The sequence below is a fragment of the Danio aesculapii genome, chromosome 1 (genome assembly GCF_903798145.1).
Source record: "Danio aesculapii chromosome 1, fDanAes4.1, whole genome shotgun sequence".
In the NCBI taxonomy this organism is placed as follows: domain Eukaryota; kingdom Metazoa; phylum Chordata; class Actinopteri; order Cypriniformes; family Danionidae; genus Danio; species Danio aesculapii.
Genome location: NC_079435.1, coordinates 23,097,190 through 23,117,433, shown reverse-complemented (window position 1 = coordinate 23,117,433; position 20,244 = coordinate 23,097,190). Strand labels below are relative to the sequence as shown.

The 20,244-nt window shown below is 36.5% G+C and overlaps 1 protein-coding gene across 1 annotated transcript in view; it reads left to right on the top strand.

The window, feature by feature from the left end:
* The window catches only part of galntl6 (polypeptide N-acetylgalactosaminyltransferase like 6), a 385,088-nt gene that overhangs the window by 203,772 nt on the left and 161,072 nt on the right, over positions 1 to 20,244 (top strand). The gene's annotated exons all lie outside the window — the stretch shown is intronic.

Below are 20,244 nucleotides of genomic sequence, written 5' to 3'. Positions count from 1 at the left end.
CTTCAGAAATGCCTTAATCAAAGATACTGGAAATATTCCTCAGAGGTCCATATTGACATGATAGCATCACTCAGTTGCTGCAGATTTGTCGGCTGCACATCTATAATACAAATCTCCCGTTCCACCTCATTCCATAGGTGCTCTATTGGATTGAGATCTAGTGACTGTGAAGGCCATTGGAGTACCTTGAACTCATTATCATGTTCAAGAAACCAGTCACGCTTTATGACATGGCACGTTATCAGAACAGATTATCTTGACCATGTCTAAATGCCTAAATGCATTGAGTTCCTGCCATGTGACTGTCTGATTCGGAATTTGCGTTAATGAGCAGTTGGATAGGTGTACCTAATAAAGTGGCCGATGAGTGGACTGTATATACAGAAGGCTCGTTGACATGGCAGTTATTAACAATAGCAAATAATACAAAAGTAAATGTCTATAGTGTTAAATGTAACCTGAAATATATATTTAATTCACCATGTTGTCACTGCCATACGATATAAATCAAGAAGTAACAAATTAATGTTATTTTTACTTGCTGATTTTCACCTGTTAAATGGTTGAGATTTATGAAGGTCATTCAGCTGATTTTTTTTCATAAATGCTGACAAAATGACAAAACAAAAATGCCTTTGTGTGTTGCTTTATTTACCTTTGACTTTAATTGTAATAGAACAAACATTCAAATTAGTTAACAAGACTCATAAAATGTAATGCATTGACCAGTTTTTGTAAGCAGTTAATATATTTCTCAGATGTGTTTATCTGAGTATGAATCATGGCTGCGTTTGCACAAAAGCTGCAAGTAATCACAGTTTTGATGATATTTAGACCTAATATTCAGCACCCTTATAATCCTTAATTATGTGTAATAAAATACAATTACAAAAGCACATTTTAAGGGGACATGATGTACCCATTAAAGGAACATCTAAAACTCTCATTATAGTCAGCCTTTGGCTATTTCTTCAGTCCACAGAACAGCATCTGCTTCTGCACTGCAGATATTCCTTAAGACTTCCTCTAGCTGAAGAGCATGTGCTTCCTGAGCACCGCTACAGTACTTGCTTTGCATTTGATATGCTGGATTAGACTGTGATCCATTAAATTCCAGCCATGACAGAGCCGTGTGAGAAAGGTGAGACACGTCTTCAGCTGAAGGACTCGTGATGAAGGACTCTCTGGGTCTCTGAGAGAGTCATGAGAGACAATGATGGGGCAGCAGGAGGAGGGTTTACACTCACTCTGTATCCAAAGCAACAGACACTCTTCCGCGCTGTGCCTCTGGCAGACACACACACACACACACACACACACACACACACACACACACACACACACACACATCTGGTCTATAGTATTCAGAATTGAACGTGTATGTCTGTATGTGTGTGTGTAGGTGGTTGCGTAGGTGGGTTGGTACAAAGTGCAGTGGTCAACTTCCATCGAACCAGTAGGTCAGGGAAAATGGCATTCCCACAAGAGCATTTTATAATGTATGTTGCACCTCAATATGAACATTCCCTTGTATTTTTTGAAGCCTAAAGTCACTTTAAAAGGGCAGACAGTGAGTTCACAGGGGAGCGGGAAACAATTTCAGACAGACAGAACATCTCCTGTGGCTTTTCTTGCAGATGCAGGGAGCAGTAACTAACCTCAGTGTCTAAAGCGTGGATTTAAATTAATGCTGTAACATGGTGACCTTGTACTTAATGTTCCAAAGATTTTCGTCAATGACATTAAGTTATATGCTGTTAAATAATAAGCTATTTTTATAGCAAACAAAGAAACAAACTATAAATAAATGCAGTTTATTTGAACATTATAGGTTTATATATTAGTTATTCCATGGTCTGTTGAAATTCTTGATTCTGATTGGCTGGAAGGTATGCAATAAAGTTGTTTAATGCACAGGTAGTTCAAGTCAGTTTGATCGTAGTTCGAAGTTAATGCACTGCCTGCATTAGTAGTAACCATAGCAATGCAGTCACAGTTGACGGACCCTTTATTCATTTATTCCTTTTCTTAATCCTTAGTCCTTTTGTTAATCGCCACAGAGCAATTAACTGCCAACTTATGCCCGGATGCCCTTCCGGCTGCAACCCATCACTGAGAAACGATGGACCCTTTATTCATCTGTATAACCTCAAGGACACAGACATGTGCTTCGACAGTGAACCAATGTTGATCAGCCAACTTACAACAATGCTTTAAAATATTTGTAAAAATCGTAGCTACACGTTATTGACTTGATTTTTCCTTTATGAGTGGGTGCCGTCATTGGAAACATATTGGATCAAGTCTTCCAGGCTCATTAATTTCCATCAATTTTTAGCCATAAAGAAACAGGTCATCATGCTGCTTGATGTTACAAACTTGTATTTATGCATTGTAACAAACACAACTGTTTGTAGTGTAGTTAAAGTACTTACCTTAAAGTAAAGTACCTTTTACTCATGTTCATTTTTCCTAGTTTCTCCACAGACAAATTAATCAGAAGTTCTGCGACAGCTGATTCAATTCTACAAGGTCTAACATGTCATAACTAAAACAAATTCAGTCAAACATGGAGCAAAACTAGTTTGAACTTGTCTATAACTTAGCAAATGGCCATGAAAAAAGTGGGATAGTGAACCACTTGCCATGTGTTAAAGGATTTTAAATGCACTTTGCGTAGGGTGGTTGTTTGCCCTTACATTGTGTATTTAAGATCATAAAAAAAGATGACAGTCTATTGATTATCCCTTACTTATATCGTCAATTTTATTTAGAAACACCACTTGTGGAGCTGCGCATTGATGGATTTGCTCTTTAGTGTTTGGAATTACAGCAGTAAAACATTAAACCACACTGAACTGAACTAAACTTCAACTCTGAAAACTGGATTGAAACAGTTTCAATTTACTAGAATGTCTATATTAAGCTGCTTTGGCACAGTCTACATTGTAAAAGAGCTATAGAAATAAAGATTAATTGAATTGAAGCTAAACCAGCAGCCTTAACGGTTGATAAAATATATAGTGTAATGGATCCATGTGTTCATGTCATTTAAGACAAATTCTGACACTACCTCTGAATGTCAACCTCTATTCTTTTGTTGTACAATTACTGTATGGGGAGCTCATGCAAATTGTTGTCTTGGTTTCTATTATAAGCTGACAGGAGTGCACCCAGAGTGGTCTTCAGCTTCTATAGCCCATCTGCTGCAAGGTCAAGTAAAGTCATCTTTATGTATATATTGTTTTATACAATAATGCTTTACAGAGATGAACAGGCAATACTAGCACATCAGATGCCATCTTATTCTTAATTTCTGTATCACTTTTTTTACATTGTAGAGTGTCAAGCTTAACAAGGGTGAAGAAAGAGGAGGGGAAAGCAATAACACATTTTTAGATTGCAAAGAGGTGATAGAATCCTGGTGTGTTTCTTAAAACCGATTGAGTTCAGTTCAGTACAAATACCTCTATTGTGATTGTCATAATTGTAAAACAATTCAACACCTCAGATTCAGTTCAGATTCAGGTCCATAGAATAGTTTGTTTTGTTTTTTCTTTAGTCCAGTGATGTTTCAGTTCAGTTCAATAGAGCACCTTTAAAGGATGTGATTCACTGTAGGGCCGCTCAACTAAACAAACCAAAGGAGACAGTGGCTAGAAAGCCACACTCCACTAATTTACAGAAATGGAGAAAAAAGAAACCTTGAGAGAAATCAGACTTTAGTGAGGGATCAGTTTTTCTCTGAACAAACAAATTAAGAGGCAAGGACTAGCTTCTCAGCAGTCTCATGAGCACGATTAACGTCCTTCTTGGTAGAGGTGAAGGTCATCGCTGGTCCTGGATATCAGATGTGTTCAAACTGGCCACGAGGATCAATGTAAAGGACTCATCCTATAATCAAGGTGTTTTCTGAGGATTAATCATGTGGGCTCATCTCAAGAAGAGCTGTATTGTGATTGTCCTAAATGCAGGTCAATCTTCTGAGCTGGATGCGGAGCCATTGTAACCTCAGGATAAGAAGCAGACAGGTCAGCATTCGGGTATTTCTCTTAAATAAGATTGTGCAGGATGCAAAAAAAAGGCATTGAAATAGTGAAAAAATCTGGCAACATTAGTAATATATTTTACATTTACTAACTAAATAATTAATCCAACTCAAGCGATGTGCCATATTTAATTATTTATGTCTCCACACTTCATTCACCTACTTCTGTTTGCTTACAAGTATTTGTATACTGTTATAAAGTTTAAGCAGTGATAAAATAGCATATTCTCATCACATTTTCAACATATTTTTACATATTTTTTGCATTAAATGATAGAAAATAGTATCAATAATAGTATCAATAAGAACAAGTATCGATAAACGGTATCAGAAATGTTACGATATTGATATAATGAAAATGATGTCCATGCTTACTTGAAATACCTTACAGTATTTGAATTCTAAGATTGTGGTTGTGTGCTATTTGTTTGCTTGGTCAAAGGGCCTGTCACCTGAACTATACTAGTAAACCTGTTCGGAAGTGTAGGTGCTATATAAGAAGAACTACTACCTGTTGATTTTGATGATATAGGTATTATAAATTGGCCAGAGTTTTTTAGAAAGTAGTGTACTTTAATATCTGTAATATGACAGGATTTTACTCAATGTTTTGAACTCTCTGATGTTGATCTCCTCTCTGATCATAGAGGCTTGTGTTAAGATCATCCTCATCGCAGGTTAATCATCTTAGAGCGATTGCGCCGGTGTTTGTGGCTTGCCGTCGATCTCATAGTTTACTTTTAAGTCTATATTTTATACTTGGTTTTATCTCCTATGTTACGCAGTGCGGCCTGTCTCTACTGATTTATGACAAATCAACTTTACTAAGTTTTCGACCGAGTGGAAATGAGCTGTGGTCCTCAGAAAAAAATGGCTCACATCATTCACCTCCTTTTTCGATGCTGATACCTAACCACCTTCGCCGATGGTCATGTCCCCTGCCAGCGAGGAAGCGCAGGAGGAAACGCGGCAAAAGAGGTGGCTTTTCCGTCAAGTTGAAACAGCATCTAGTTCAGCAGTGCGAGACGCATCAATTTCGGGCCCTCACTTGGAAGGGTGTGGTTGGCGATTTCTTCATTCGCTGGCGGTCCCTGGATCCAGTCGGCAGGTGGAATGTTTCACTGACTCCGGCGGCAGAAGTTCCGCTCCCTGTTTTCGCTACACCCCGAGTTCATCGTGGAGGAGTGTGTGTGAACCATCTTCGCACACTCCCCCGGGCACGACAGTCTGATGTGTCCGCTTCTGATCTATTACCTTGTTCCAGGATGGGACTGATAAACGCCAGATCAGTGGTAAATAAGACTTTTATTATTAACGACTTATTTACGTCGTGCGAATTGGATTTTTTATTTATCACAGAGTCTTGGCTAACCACCGGAAATCAAAGTTCTCTCTCTGAACTGTTACCCCCGAACTGCTTGTGTTTTAACTCCCCTCGTAAATCAGGTCGTGGTGGAGGCTTGATCTCTTTGTTCAAAGACACTTTCTCTTGCCATGAAATTAGGACAAATAACTATCAGTGTTTTGAGTTGCAGTTGTTCACCTTGGAGTTGAACGTTACACTCTTGGTTGCCTTAATATACCGCCCTCCAAAGCATAACACAGACTTTTTAAGTGAGTTTGCAGCCTTTCTGGGGGATGTTTCATTGACATATGACAAACTCTTGATTCTTGGTGATTTCAATGTCCATGTTTGTTGTACAGGTGATACATTAGCAAAAGAATTTCTTACTCTGCTCAATGCATTTGATCTAGAACAACATACGAATGTCCCAACTCACCAGCTGGGACATACACTTGATCTTGTGCTATCATATGGGTTTTCACTAAATGATCTTGAGGTTCTTGACAATGGATTCTCTGATCATAAAACTGTTATGTTTTCTGTTCCATCTGCTTTTAATGTGCCTAAAATTACACAGCCTATGCGTAAATCTCGTTTAATCACTTCCACCACCACCGAAGCTTTTTCTTTAGCTTTTTGTGATGCTTTTAAATCAGTGGATGTCAGTCAATGTGACTTGAGTGCAGCCGAGCTCTTGTCCAAGTTTAATTCCACATGTGTGGATGTTCTAGATTCAGTGGCTCCTGTTAGATTATTTAAACCCAAACTAAAATCAGTGCCCTGGATTGATGACAATATACGCTCTTTAAGGCAGATTTGCAGGAGAGCGGAACGTCGGTGGAAGAAGGATAAGCTCCAAATTTCCTTTGAAATATTAAAAGATTCACTGTTTAAATTTCAAAAGGAAATAAAATTAGCAAAATCAAGGTATTTTGCGGCAATTATTGACACAAATTACCATAGACCAAAAACTCTTTTTACCATTTTTAATAATGTTGTGAATCCAACTGTTGGTGTGCTCCCAGATGGGTCAAAAACAAGATGTGATGAGTTTCTCAGGTTTTTTATTAATAAGATTAGTAGTATTAGACTGGGGATTTTACCATCTGTTTCTGATCCTTCTGTTGGTTCGGTATGCTCTACTGTCTTCTGCCAGTTTGAACAAATCTCTCTTACACAGCTTAAAGAAATAGTGTGCCAGTTAAAGCTGTCTGGTTCTTCCACTGATGCTCTTCCACCATATTTTTTAAAGCAAGTTTTTAACACAGTAGGTCCTTTTATTGTAGCTTTAGTAAATCAATGTTTTAAAACTGGAAATGTACCTGACGTTTTAAAACTTGCCACTGTAAATCCTCTGCTGAAGCAACCAAATTTAGATCCATCTGTTTTAGCCAACTATAGACCTATTTCAAATCTGTCTTTTATCACAAAGATCTTAGAAAAAGTTGTATTGCAGCAGCTGCAAAGATTTTTAGATGATCACAAAATTTTTGAGGTCTTTCAGTCAGGTTTCAAAAAGCATCATTCAACCGAAACCGCGCTTGTTAAGGTTTTAAATGATATTTTGCTTACTGGCGATGCCGGGGACTGTGCGGTGCTTGTGCTGTTAGATCTGAGTGCTGCATTTGACACAGTAGATCATGCCATCTTGTTGGCCCGCTTGGAGCATGTTGTGGGGATAAAAGGAAGTGCCCTGGATTGGTTTAAATCCTATCTGTCCAATCGCAGTTTTAAAGTCACTATTGGAGAACATTCATCTGAGGCAGCACATTTGTCATGTGGTGTTCCACAGGGATCTATTTTAGCCCCTATTCTTTTCTCCTTATATATGCTTCCTCTGGGCTCTATTTTTCGAAAACATGGTCTGTCTTTTCACTGTTATGCAGATGACACCCAAATCTACCTGCCTTTGAAACAACGTTCAAATGGGCTAGAGACCCTTATGCTCTGCTTGTCGGATGTGAAAGACTGGTTGTCCTTGAACTTTCTAGATTTTAATGAAAGTAAGAGTGAAATGATTTTGTTCGACCCGTCAAACTCTTCCAGAGCACCGATAGTTAATCTAGAAAAATTAAGTTTTTCTATGAAGCCCTGGGTAAAAAATCTTGGTGTTATCCTAGATGATGGCTTGAGCTTTGACAAACAGATAAATGCAGTGGTCAAATCCTGCTTCTTTCAGCTTCGACTATTAAAAACAGTTAAATCTATTTTATCTAGAAAAATTTTGAAAAAATAATCCATGCATTTATTACCACTAGATTGGACTATTGTAACTCATTATACTTTGGGATTAGTCAGAAAACCTTATCCCGGTTACAAGTAGTTCAAAATGCTGCTGCAAGGCTTTTAACAGGGACCAAGAAACATGAGCATATTACACCAGTTTTACGCTCTCTGCACTGGCTGCCTGTGCACTATCGAGTCACTTTTAAAATGCTGCTCTTGGTTTTTAAATCTCTAAATGGCCTGGCACCTTCTTATCTGTCAGACATTTTAATTGAGCATCAGCCTGGTCGGTCTCTTCGGTCATTTAACCAGAGACTGTTATTCATACCTAAGTCGAGGCTGAAATGCAGAGGTGACCGTGCTTTTGCAGTAGCTGGTCCTAGGTTGTGGAATGCTCTGCCCCTCTGTATCAGATCTGTTTCATCCCTGTCTGTTTTTAAATCTAGGTTAAAAACTTATCTCTTTGATTTGGCATTTTATCAGTGAAAAGTGTCTGTTTTAGCAATAATTTTATAATTTTATATATACATTTGTTTTTATCTGTTTTGATTTGTACTGTGCAGCACATTGGTCAACCTCTGGTTGTGTTAAATAGTGCTATAGAAATAAAATTGACATTGACATTGACATCTTGCATGGATACAGACCAGATCAAACTGTTTATATTAACTTCGGGATAAGCAAGAGACAAACTAAGGGCCATTGAGAAAGAGTGTGCTCAGGAAGCACCTTCTCTGCCATGTTGCTGTCAATTAAAACCTATTGACATCACAACTTTCTACTGTAAACAAAAGCCCCACCTTTGAGGTTGTCTGATTGCTCCAGTGCTTTGGAATTGATATTGATGAATGGTGCTGCTGCATTTATGAATAATGATGTTGTAAAAATATTATAATATATTTGTAGATAATTAAAAAACATATTGCTTATTGCATATTGCATATTGTTCATAAAAAGTGAACATATTGCTTATGTGAAATGCAGTGCTAAAGTTACTTATTCTCCTTTGAAAAGGTGCATTCCTTGATAGAAAATGATCTGTTTTTGTTTTGGTCTGTTTAACTCTGCCCACTGCCAGTTTACCCAATTATATTTTGCCACCCTGGGTTGACTTGGCAGAAAACACAGATTATTTGATTTCTGTCATGAAAGCTGACTCAATATACATGTGGATATGATCAAAATGCGACCTCTGGAGGAAAGTAGCGGCCTCCGAAGTGAGATGCAGATTCACATGAGGTGATTTTTAATTGTTAAAAATTAATATATTACAAATTCAAACCTTAGCTTTAATGTAATATAATAAACATATATAAAGCACATTCCAAGTTGTGCGATTAATCGAAATTGAATGGCAATCGCAGTTTGAAACGTTGCAATTAGCTTATTGCAAGAGGCTGTGATCTAAAATACATATGTGTATTATATAATTTCCTCCACCCAGAGCAAATGCATGACTGCCGTCTGTGTATGACAGTCTTACTAGCCAATTGAGTGAGCACACTTTTGTTTTGCCCAATCAGAATTGTGCAACAGAACTATGCAGAAAGCCCACAAAAAAACAAACAGGAATGCACGGACAAGTGGTATGATGGCGTCTGCCGCTTCAAAAGCATTAATATACAAATTCATATCAAATAAAAACAGCATGTCGGTAATAAGGGAATATTTTGGTTTAAAAGTCACAAACACTGAACAAAAACAGGCCATTTATAAGAGCTGTCACAGAATTGTTGCCACAGCATGAGGAAACCCAACAACCAGCACCTAAAAAAGAACCACAGGCAGCTATGTGTGGAATGTCTTGCTCAAAAGTCAACTAAAAGTATTGCCAGTGATGCTCAATCTAGTAGCAAGCAACAGAAAATTCAGAGTTGTTAGCAGCTGTTACACCATATGAAAAAACATCACAAAGGAATCAGGAGATAACTAACGCTATAACTCACTACTCTTTGCTCTAGAGGAAAACGAGTTCTGAATATTTCTGAATATTTATAAACAAATTTTAATAAAAGTTGGAATAAGTTCCTTTTTTAACTAACACTCACTGCATTTTAGCAGTAGGAAGCTGCGATACAGAATATTGAGCTGAAGCGGGATTACAAAATTAAATCACAATATTATCCAATATTTTGAATTTGGATCGCAATACCTAGTTCAACCACTAGGTTGAACTGTTGATGCTACATACTACACCTTTAATTTGACATAGCACATTAAAAACACAGTGCTCATGTGTAAGGTGCTGCAAAAGATGTGAGACATGAGCATAATGGTGACACATCCATTGAGAACCAATCTAAAAATAGAACATTGGAATGAAATGTTCCACATGAATAGTCCCTATAACAAGTGTAGATTTGACTTGGTTTGAGGTGCTTTTTTGCATTCCTTGGTTAATTGAATGGCTGTTGCCTTTCTATCAGCCAGAGGCAATCTGGCAATTCTCTTCTGACCTCTGGCATCAGCAAGGCATACAGAACTGCTGCTCACTGGACATTTTCATTTTTTCAAACATTTCTGAAATACTCAGAGCAGCATGTCTGGCACCAGTAACATTCCTCTTTCAAAGTCACTGAAGATATGAACCTTAGCCAATTGGATTATCCACATATACATGCCCAAACGCCCTACCATTTGACTGTCTGATTAGATATTTGCATAAGCAAACACTAGAAAAGGTGTTCTGGTAAAGGTATAAGTGAAATACCCTTATGGACTTTAGACAGTGCTTATTAAAAATGAATATTGCAACATTCTGACTTTAAACCCCATGTTGGTGCACAAAAGCCTCTCAGTGAACTTTTCTCCTGTATTGTGCTTTCCATTTCTTTATATAACCGTACTCTGTTAGTTCCATGGCAACCGGTGTGAATGGCTGCGTGGTGCGAATTAAGTCTGAAGTCATTATGAAAGTAATTAGCGAGTGTGTGTATGTGCGCGCGGGTGGAACTGGAAGCCCTCTGTCTCATTCTGTCTCGTCTTCTTCTAAGGCTGCTTTCAGATGAGTGCAGATGGGTCCAGGTTCTGCCATCTGTTGAGGGACATCGGTGTGCACGATTTTTATTTATTTTACGTTAATTAGGAAATAGAATATCAAAAATGTAGAAGCAGTGATCTGGTGGGTTAACTCAACGGTTAACTCTGGGTTATATGCCTATAGTATTTAACTTGAAATCCCTGTCAGAATGTGCCTTGACGATGGCGGTTCTCCTTGCAGTGAAACAGGCTGTTGTGACACATAAATGTAAATGCGCTTCACAATTTGCATTTAGGAAAAATTCATCTTCACAGATGATTAGAGAAGATTCATGTCATTACGACGGTGTCTTAAAGAGTGATGCCTTCTGCTAGACAGCTTTCTGAGAGATGTGGCAGTGTTTGCTTTTCCATATGAAAGTCTGATCAGGAATAGCTCTGGACTATTAGCTTTGTCAATATTTGCTGGGGTAAATATTTTATGGATCTTGGTCGTTCTCTATTTCCTCATCTATAGAAATTCCTCAGGGTTATATATGATGGATCATCCTCTGCTATGTTGTGTATGGTTAAGAAGTGCATACATTTAGTAAAAAGAGTCTAATTTAGTTTATGCCAATTTCTTGTTATTTATTTATTAATTTTTCTTCGGCTTAGTACCTTTATTAAGCCACAGCGGAATGAACCGCCAACTTATTTAGCACATGTTTTACACAGCGGATGCTTAGTTTATTCAATTCACCTATACCACAAGTCTTCGGACTGTGGGGGATACCGGAACACCTAGAGGAAACCCACGTGAATATGGGGAGAACATGCAAACTCCACACAGAAATGCCAGCTAGCCCAGCTGGGACTCGAACCAGTGACCTTCTTGCTGTGAGGCAACAGTGCTATGCACTGAGCCACCGTGACAATTTTTTGTTAGATCATGTTTACTGTGGCTTCATTTGACATATATGACTTTATGACTTAATATGTATAAACAAAGAAAACAGGCAACCCAGCAAACAGTTGTGTATTTAATAGACATCTAATAGACATCTAAACGTAGACAGCTTGGCTAAAACAAGACTAAACTTGGGCTGTCAGTGAATATCTAATAGACATCTAAGAATAGCTCAACTAGACTAGTCATTAAATAAACCGATTAGTCAGTCTTTATATGTGTAGGGGTGTAATGGATCATGTAATGGTGGGTTTCTTAGGTTAAAGGTGTTTTCCGTCACTACTTGTTTAGCCTGCATTAATGGATTCAGTGTAAGCTGCATGATTAAAAAGATTAGGATGTCAACACCCACACAACATAAATTATAAATAATGGTGATTTGCGTAAGTTTATTAATCCTTTGAATCGCTGCATTCAAATCTGTGTTTGAAAAATGCAAAAAATCCTGAAAGAGATTCAGTCATTGGTCTTTTGAGTTAGTTATATAGTTACAAACAGTCAAATAACACAGAAGTACTGGGATAATAGTTACAGTTTAGATAAAACCACTGATGTTTATGGTAAAGATTAAAAACACCGTCATGGGCACAAAAAATGAAAGTTGTAGGCAGCAATTATGTTAATTAACCAAAAGGTGGCGACAACCAGCCATCAAAAATATGCCACTGAATAATTCTTCAAAAATGACAGATCTAGCAATGAAACATGAGGTTTTATGAGTGAATAATTGAATCATTGAAAATGAGACTAAAAAAATTATGGGTTTTACAAATTATAATGTTAGATTTCTACATTTAGTGTTATCAGCAACAGTAGTAGTAACCATGAATTTTTCACAGTACTGAATATTTTACAGTTTACAGTAAAACTAGGCTGGAGCAGGCGGGAGCGGGAATAAAATTTCAGTCCCGCGCAGATCTCTAGTTTCATCTGCAGACAATCAAAAAAAATATATTGCTTAAGGGGGCTAATAATATTGACCTTAAAATAGGTTTCAAAATATTTAAACCTGCTTTTATTCTAGCCAAAATAAAACAATTATATATATATAGCCTTTATATATAGATATATAAATATATTTAATATGATATATATAAATATATATATATATATATATATATATATATATAAAGAAAAACTCCTTGCTCTGTTAAACATCATTTGAGAAATATTTAAAAAAAAAAATTTACAGGAGGGCGAATAGTTTTGACTTCAACTGTATATCGTTTTGAATAATCGTGATTACAATTATGAGCAAAATAATCGTGATTATGATTTTTCCCATAATCGAGCAGCCCTACTAGTATTCATTTATTTCTGTTTATTTGAACACTAGTCTAGTTTTGGCCTTGTTTTAGACATCTATTAGATAGCCCAAATTTAGTCTTCTTTTAGCCAAGACGACTATGTTTAGACATCTATTAGACATTTTTAAAAACAAAAAATGCTTGCTGGGTATTCATCGCGTTTATTTCAGGACACCCTCACTTACTTGAATATTATCATCATAATTTCTGGCACAGATCCACAGTGTTTACACATTTTAATCGCAGAAGCTTAATGGCACTTAAAACTGTGTCTGCATATTAATCTTTCAAATTACAAAGTGCAACTAAAGTACAAAGACGAAATAAGTTCCAAACAAATAGCCAACTGTAGGTGTTAATTGCTGTGCCGGCTGACATGTTAATAAGAAATATTTTGTATTCGTCCTTTGTTTGCATGTGATACAACTCGCTATTCAAATGCTGGTAAGAAAAATGGCACTTTTAATGACATAAACGCACGCACCCACAAATATGCCTCGCTCCTCATGAATATTCCTGGGAAGATTTGTATGTTGATAAGTTCAGTTACGTGAGTGACATCTAGGATCACAATATCAACATTGGAAATGCGGATATGAGGGAAGAAGACGCCTGATTTATGTCCTCTCTCGCATGCACACTCACACACATACATACGCAGGCAGCTTCCAATACACTTGGCTTACAGACGAGGGCTGGAAAGGTCAGTGGCTGTTAATGAGCTAAGTCTAGCCTATTGTCTCCAAGTACCAGGATATTCGTCTTTCTGGAGAAACTGCGCAGCTGAGAGACAAAGATTGCATACCTTTTTCGTAGTCAGCACTGTGTTTAAATTAACATCTACATTCCACAAGTAGATTCCTAACATTCCTGTTTGTGTGTGGAATCAGGTGAATTAACACTAATGAAGCCTTTAGACTCATTGTTACCTGTTTACTTCATGCATTTTTAATAGACATCTATTTAATTGTGAAAAGGAAAAGTGTAAATGCTCTCCGAAATGCGTTTGAGATCTGATCTCTTAAACCACTTCAAGAGGTCATCTAAGATGCAGTCCTGATGAAACTGGACAGGTCTAAATGCATCTGGTGTTAAAATCACACATGCAAATGCTATTCATCACCAGAGATGCGGTTTGGAATGTATTATTTTATTTTTTTATTTCATTCTATATTTTAGTGATATCAAATGGCAGTATTAACCAACCCAAGCTCATTCTGAAAACATACCGCTATATACATTTCTGAAGAGTGCCAAATACGTCCCAGGAGCTATGATTTTATGCAGTTTTTGCGAATCCACCAGAGGGCGCTGTGTATGCTTTTTGAGATCTCAAATTTCTCTCACAAGTTGCCTGTTCTTCCTGTGTAAATCCACCAGAGGCCGCTGTTGACTGACCGACTGACCGACTGATCGACTGACCCACCCTCCTTCTTCCTTAAACCCAACCAATAGTGTTTTCAAAAGCACGGATTTAGCCTGTAATGACAGTAATCACGGAGCCTGCCTTGTGTACTTGCTATATTTTCCCGGAGAACGACTGAAGTACAAAATCTCCTGGAGCCTACTTATTAAATCATATGTATGCTGAAAAAGATGTATAGCTTACATTTCTTTAACAAATAATAATCAATAAAATACGATGTACATGATAATTTAGTCAACGTAACCTAGTAATGTTGGAATAATATACATTTAACAGAGACACATTTATGTGGCGAAATGTAAATGGAAACATTTACATAAATCAAATAGCTATCTGATCAGAGAAAATACATGAAGTGACCAGATGTACAGTAAACAGGCCCTTAAAATATGAATGCAGGCCTTCATTCATTCATTATTGGCTTAATCTCTACAGGGTGGGCCATTTATATGGATACACCTTAATAAACCTATTGGGAATTTCACAAGAAAAAAACAACAACGGTGTGCTTGGTTTTAACGTAACTTTATTCTTTCATGAGATATTTACAAGCCCCCTCACATATACTAATGTGCCACAAACAGGACGTTAATATCACCAACCATTCCCATTTTATTAAGGTGTATCCATTTAAATGGCCCACCCTGTATTTCAGAGGTCGCCACAGCAGAGTGAACCGCCAACTATTCCAGCATATGTGTTATGCAGCGCATGCCATTCCAGTCGCGACCCAGAACTGGGAAACACCCATACACACTCATTCACAGACACACACTCATACACTACGGCCAATTTAGGCCCCGTTTACACTTATATGTTTAAGTTTTAAAACAGCATTTTAGCATAAAAACGATCCACGTCCACACTGGCGTTTCACCTAGCGTTTCTGAACAGCTCTCCGTCCACACTACACTGCTGAAAACACACATCACATGACCACACACACCCACTGGCATGCAGCCTTGAGCACAGAACCCCAGGTGAGAGCTGTGCACGTCGGACTGTTCATCAAGAGTCTACCACTGGATCTAATCTCACTATATTTGTTCAACGTGATATTTAATTCATCTTGTTGTCTACGACTAATGACATATTCCCCGACTTTGGTCTTTTGAATCTATTACTTGTTCTCAGGTAACGTGTTTTGGCTGAGTGCAAAGATAAGTTAATATATTAATCTATGTAACCAAGCACACTGATTCTGCATATTTGACTGATTGCTTGCCTTTGTTTCCTATATTGTATTAACTTATTGTATGTTATACTTTTATAATGGCCGTTATTGATTATTAAAACTGATATTCAGCAAAAGAGATGTTTTTTTTACTGAAAATGAAAGGAATCAGTTTTGTTATAGGCTCTGTTTTGTTATACATATGCATACAGTGAAGATCATGGTCATATAAATATGTAGCTACACAACGCCTCAACATTTTTGATGTCTGTCAAGTTGTTAATATCAAAATGAAAAGAGGCAGTTCCTTATATCATGTTTTTATTTATTGTTAAGATAGTAAAACAACTTAGCCCAGGGTGATGTGAATGGGGTTATAAAATACACTGTTCCCTTTGAAGATTTACCCAATGTGTCCTCTGGAGTTTGTTTTCTTTATCAAATTTGCAAAGTCTGAACTTACAAGGAAAGGACCTAAGAATTTACTTTGTGTACTTAATATTGAGAAAAAGCCCCAATCAGATTGGCGAATGTCTCTGTTTTCCCCCATCCACACAGACAAGGAGCAGCAGCGTTTTAAAATGAAAATGGCCTCTTCAGCGTTTTCAAAATGCTGTTTTAAGCACTCGAAAACTCCAGGGTAGTGTGGACAGAAGGCATAACTGTAGCAAAATTTGTGCGTTTTAAAACGAAACTTAATTTATTCAATTCACCTATAGCACGTGTCTTTGGAATGTGGGGGAAACCAGAGCACCGGTAAAAACCCGCACAAACTCGGGGAGAACATGCAAACTCCATACAGAAATGCCAACTGACCCAGCCGGGACTCACACCAGCAACCTTTTGCTATGAAGCGACAGTGCTAACTACTGAGCCACCCCTGAATGCAGACCTTTAGTTGGCAAAACTGCATTCTGGATTCTGTCTGTATTCAAGCAAACATGTTTTTTTTTTAAATGCCAATGTGGATTTTACACCTTTAAAAAAGGCTCTGACAGTTGGAGAAGCATGAGCATTTTTAGAAGTGTGCTGGTGTTTTTTTGGCGCTTTGGTGGATGTGCACCCTAAATACACACTGCGCATGTTGTCAGTGCAAAATATACTGCAAGGTAAGATTGACATATGTTATGTTTCCTAGATTCCTGCATTTAGAGTTCAATGTTTCCATACAGATTTATAAAGGTAATTGGAGACAACCGATTGCTTTCATTGCACTTTGATACTAACCTTCCTTTAGTAAACACTATACTTATTCCATTTTCCTTTCCCTCATTCACCCACACACAAAACATACTCTCCGTTCCAGTGACTGCTCTTTACCTCGGCATGGTGACACCTCTTGTAAATCCTCTGTTGTTTTTTTCTGACTTGCCCTGTTATTCATCACTCAAATTCATTTGCAAGCCCTGAGGTGTGTGTGTGCGTGCCTGTGTGTGTGTGCGTGTGTGTGCATGTGTGTGTGTTAACTGAGATGCAGGGATTCGTGTGTTTGCTGATGGAAGGAGAAAAGGCTTGTTTCTGTATCTGTCGGCTGTACTTCTTCCTCTCATTCCCTAATCCCTCAGTGTTGCAGTCATCTCGGAGCAACAAGCCCCTCACAACTGTCAATATCCAGACCAGAAAATCTCACTTCCTGATCTCTGCTCTCCTACCGCCGTTAGACAGACTTATAAGCCTCACCGATGTGCTTAGCATGAAGATACACCGCTTGCCACTCAATCCCCAATAAGCTTGATGGAAGATGCCATTTCAGGGTTTGGGGGACAAATAATGATGTGAGGCAAAAATGGTGGTCTGTATTGAAGTTGAAAAATTTGACACCAGAAATATTACAACATGTGATTGGCTTCTCTTTGAGCAGGTCTATAATGTTGCTTAAATTTATTTCATGGTGAGAATTAAAAATAAGTTTCTATGTTGACGCTAATTTATTTTAAACTAGGCAATATTAGATCAATAAAATTAAAAACATATTTTTGGTTGTTTGTTATTAATAATAATGATGATTTAATAGTTATGTATTAAGAGTAAAAAAATCAACATATTGATGTTTTTATGCTAATGATCAACTGAAAGTTACCTAACGCTGACCCATTGAGGTAATTAACACAAAACATTACACATGTAATATCCCATATTGATAGGGAAATAATATATACCACATTATTAATAGCATTATTATGAAATATTAATCAGATAGACTTCTTAGCAACTCATCATTAATGCATTAGTTCTTAATGGGTCATAAACTGTTATTATCTGTGAATTCATTAAACATAAATGGATGCATATAAATTGTTACCTACTGTTTTTCAAGATACTTTGAATAACAGAAAGTTAAAAAAAACACAGCTTTTAACTCTTTCAAGCGTATGATCACACCGGTGTGATCAACCTTAGCTGGTCCCTGAAGCATACAATCACACTGGTGTGATTAGAGCATTCAGAGTGCACTTCATCAACTGCTAAAATTCAAATCTGATGGTGTGCACTGATGCAAAGAAAGAGGTGTGCATTGCTTGTCATTAAACACAATTTATTCGTGCTTTCAAACAAATAACATTTATTTTAGGTTTCAGACATTCGAATATACATAACTACAGCTATTTAAAGTTAAGGTGACTATTTAAGGTTTATAAAATACACACAGATATCTGTGCAAATGGAAATAATTATTATTTTTCAATATATTAGTTCATGTAAGACATACGCTGTTTATGTTACTTGAATATTTTCTCTATTCCACTACCAAATAAACAGCTGCTTACCTTTATGTATTTCAGCAAGTTAAAGAGAAGTATTTATATTATTTATTAAATTATGTATTAATTGTTTATGTTAGTGTCTAGCCCTACCTCAACCCTAAACCCAGCCCTTACAGTAATGTAAAAACATTATTTGTTGTGCAGTGTCACAAAAATTTTGCTATATTGCTATATCCTCAGCTGTATTTCATGTAGACTTCACTTCGCTGCAGGAGAGGGTGAAGTCTAGATGGGATAACGTCAATTGACTTGAGTATCCTCAACTGTATCCCATGTAGCTAATAAAATACAATTAATGTGTAATTCAATAAATAATAGAAATACTTTTCGTTAACATCTGATCACAGCTGTATCCCTTCTAGAACAACAATGGCATCTATTACCCCTCATTTAACAAATACTATGATCATTATTAAGTTGTTTAAAAGACAAAATATATGTTCTATCACATATCTAAGAATCAGAGTATCAAATTTCACAATATAATTACAACATTTGTCAATATTTACAGAAATGGGCAAAAATAAACAAAATATTATATACTGAATACATAGATCATTGGGGCTGGTGGGTCATGTGATAAACTTGACGCATCACCATGGGAACCTTCTTCTAAGTAACGCTCACAAAAAAAAAAAAAACTCAGGGGTCAGCTGGAGTATTTTAAACTCATGTGTGAAAGGGTTTATAGAGTGATTTTTTTAATAATCTAAAATATATATATATATACATTCTTTATATGTATTTTTCTGAAAATGATTTATTTAAAATCATTTAAATTAATTATTTATTTCCTGATAAAATATTAATTCATGTCTTTAAGCTGTAAGTAAGCAAGCAAGTTTATAATCCAACAATTATATATATATATATATATATATATATATATATATATATATATATATATATATATATATATATATATATATGTATATATATATATATATATATATATATATATATATATATATATATATATATATATATATATATATATATATATATATATATATATATATATAATTAAAATCCATCAAAAGGCAATAACACAGGGGTGCTTAATCCTGTTCCTGGAGATCTACATTCCTGCAGAGTTCAGCTCCAACTCTGATCAAACACAACTAAACCATCCAAGTAGGATCTGAAGTAGCACTTGACAATTAAAGACAGGTGTGTTTGATCAAGGTTGCACTTGATCTCTGCAGGAAGGTAGATCCCTAGGAACAGGATTGAGCAGCCCTGAAATAGCACATCTGAAAATAATTTGCTTAATATTAATTTAGCACCATTTTTTCTACCCATTATGGAATAATGCTAGATGCATAGATATTAACAGAACAATTAGCAATTCAAATGTATTAGCACATGTGCTTAAGATGTTAAACAGTATTCAGTAAATAATTATACTGTTTTTCACTTGTGGTCCCCCTTTGTTTTTATATCACACTTACTGTGACACACACAGTAAAAATGTTGGGTTCCACACAATCAATTTGTGTTGAGACAACATGAAAGAATTAAGTTAACTTAATAACTTTTACAAATTTAAGTGGATTGAACATAAAACTATTAAGTTGTCCAAAAAAAACAAGCTCATTTTATATGAATAGTCATTGTATAATAAAAACTCAACCGAAGATAGGCTACATTTTTTTTTGGACACAAGAACATTACAATACACTACTACCATCTATCTATCCTCAAATTCAAATACAACTGCCCACAAGATAGTTGTCTTAAGTAAAATATATGTGCAAGGCTGTTTCTGAGGTTAGATACACAGTAGTGATGGGATGTTCGGATCTTTAATGTGAACTGATTCAGTCAGTAATCATAATTTCAGTCAGTTAAAACATCACCATGATCTGAAAAGTTTCTTACAGTTAAGTTTTGCAACCCAACTGAAGCATGATTCACTTATTGAAATTCCATTATGATTTTCTGTTATGAAATAACTTGCGTTTTGCCAGATTCTCTCATTTAAGCCCTCGGATTACCCGCTCTGTAGTTATTAAAGTTTAGTTC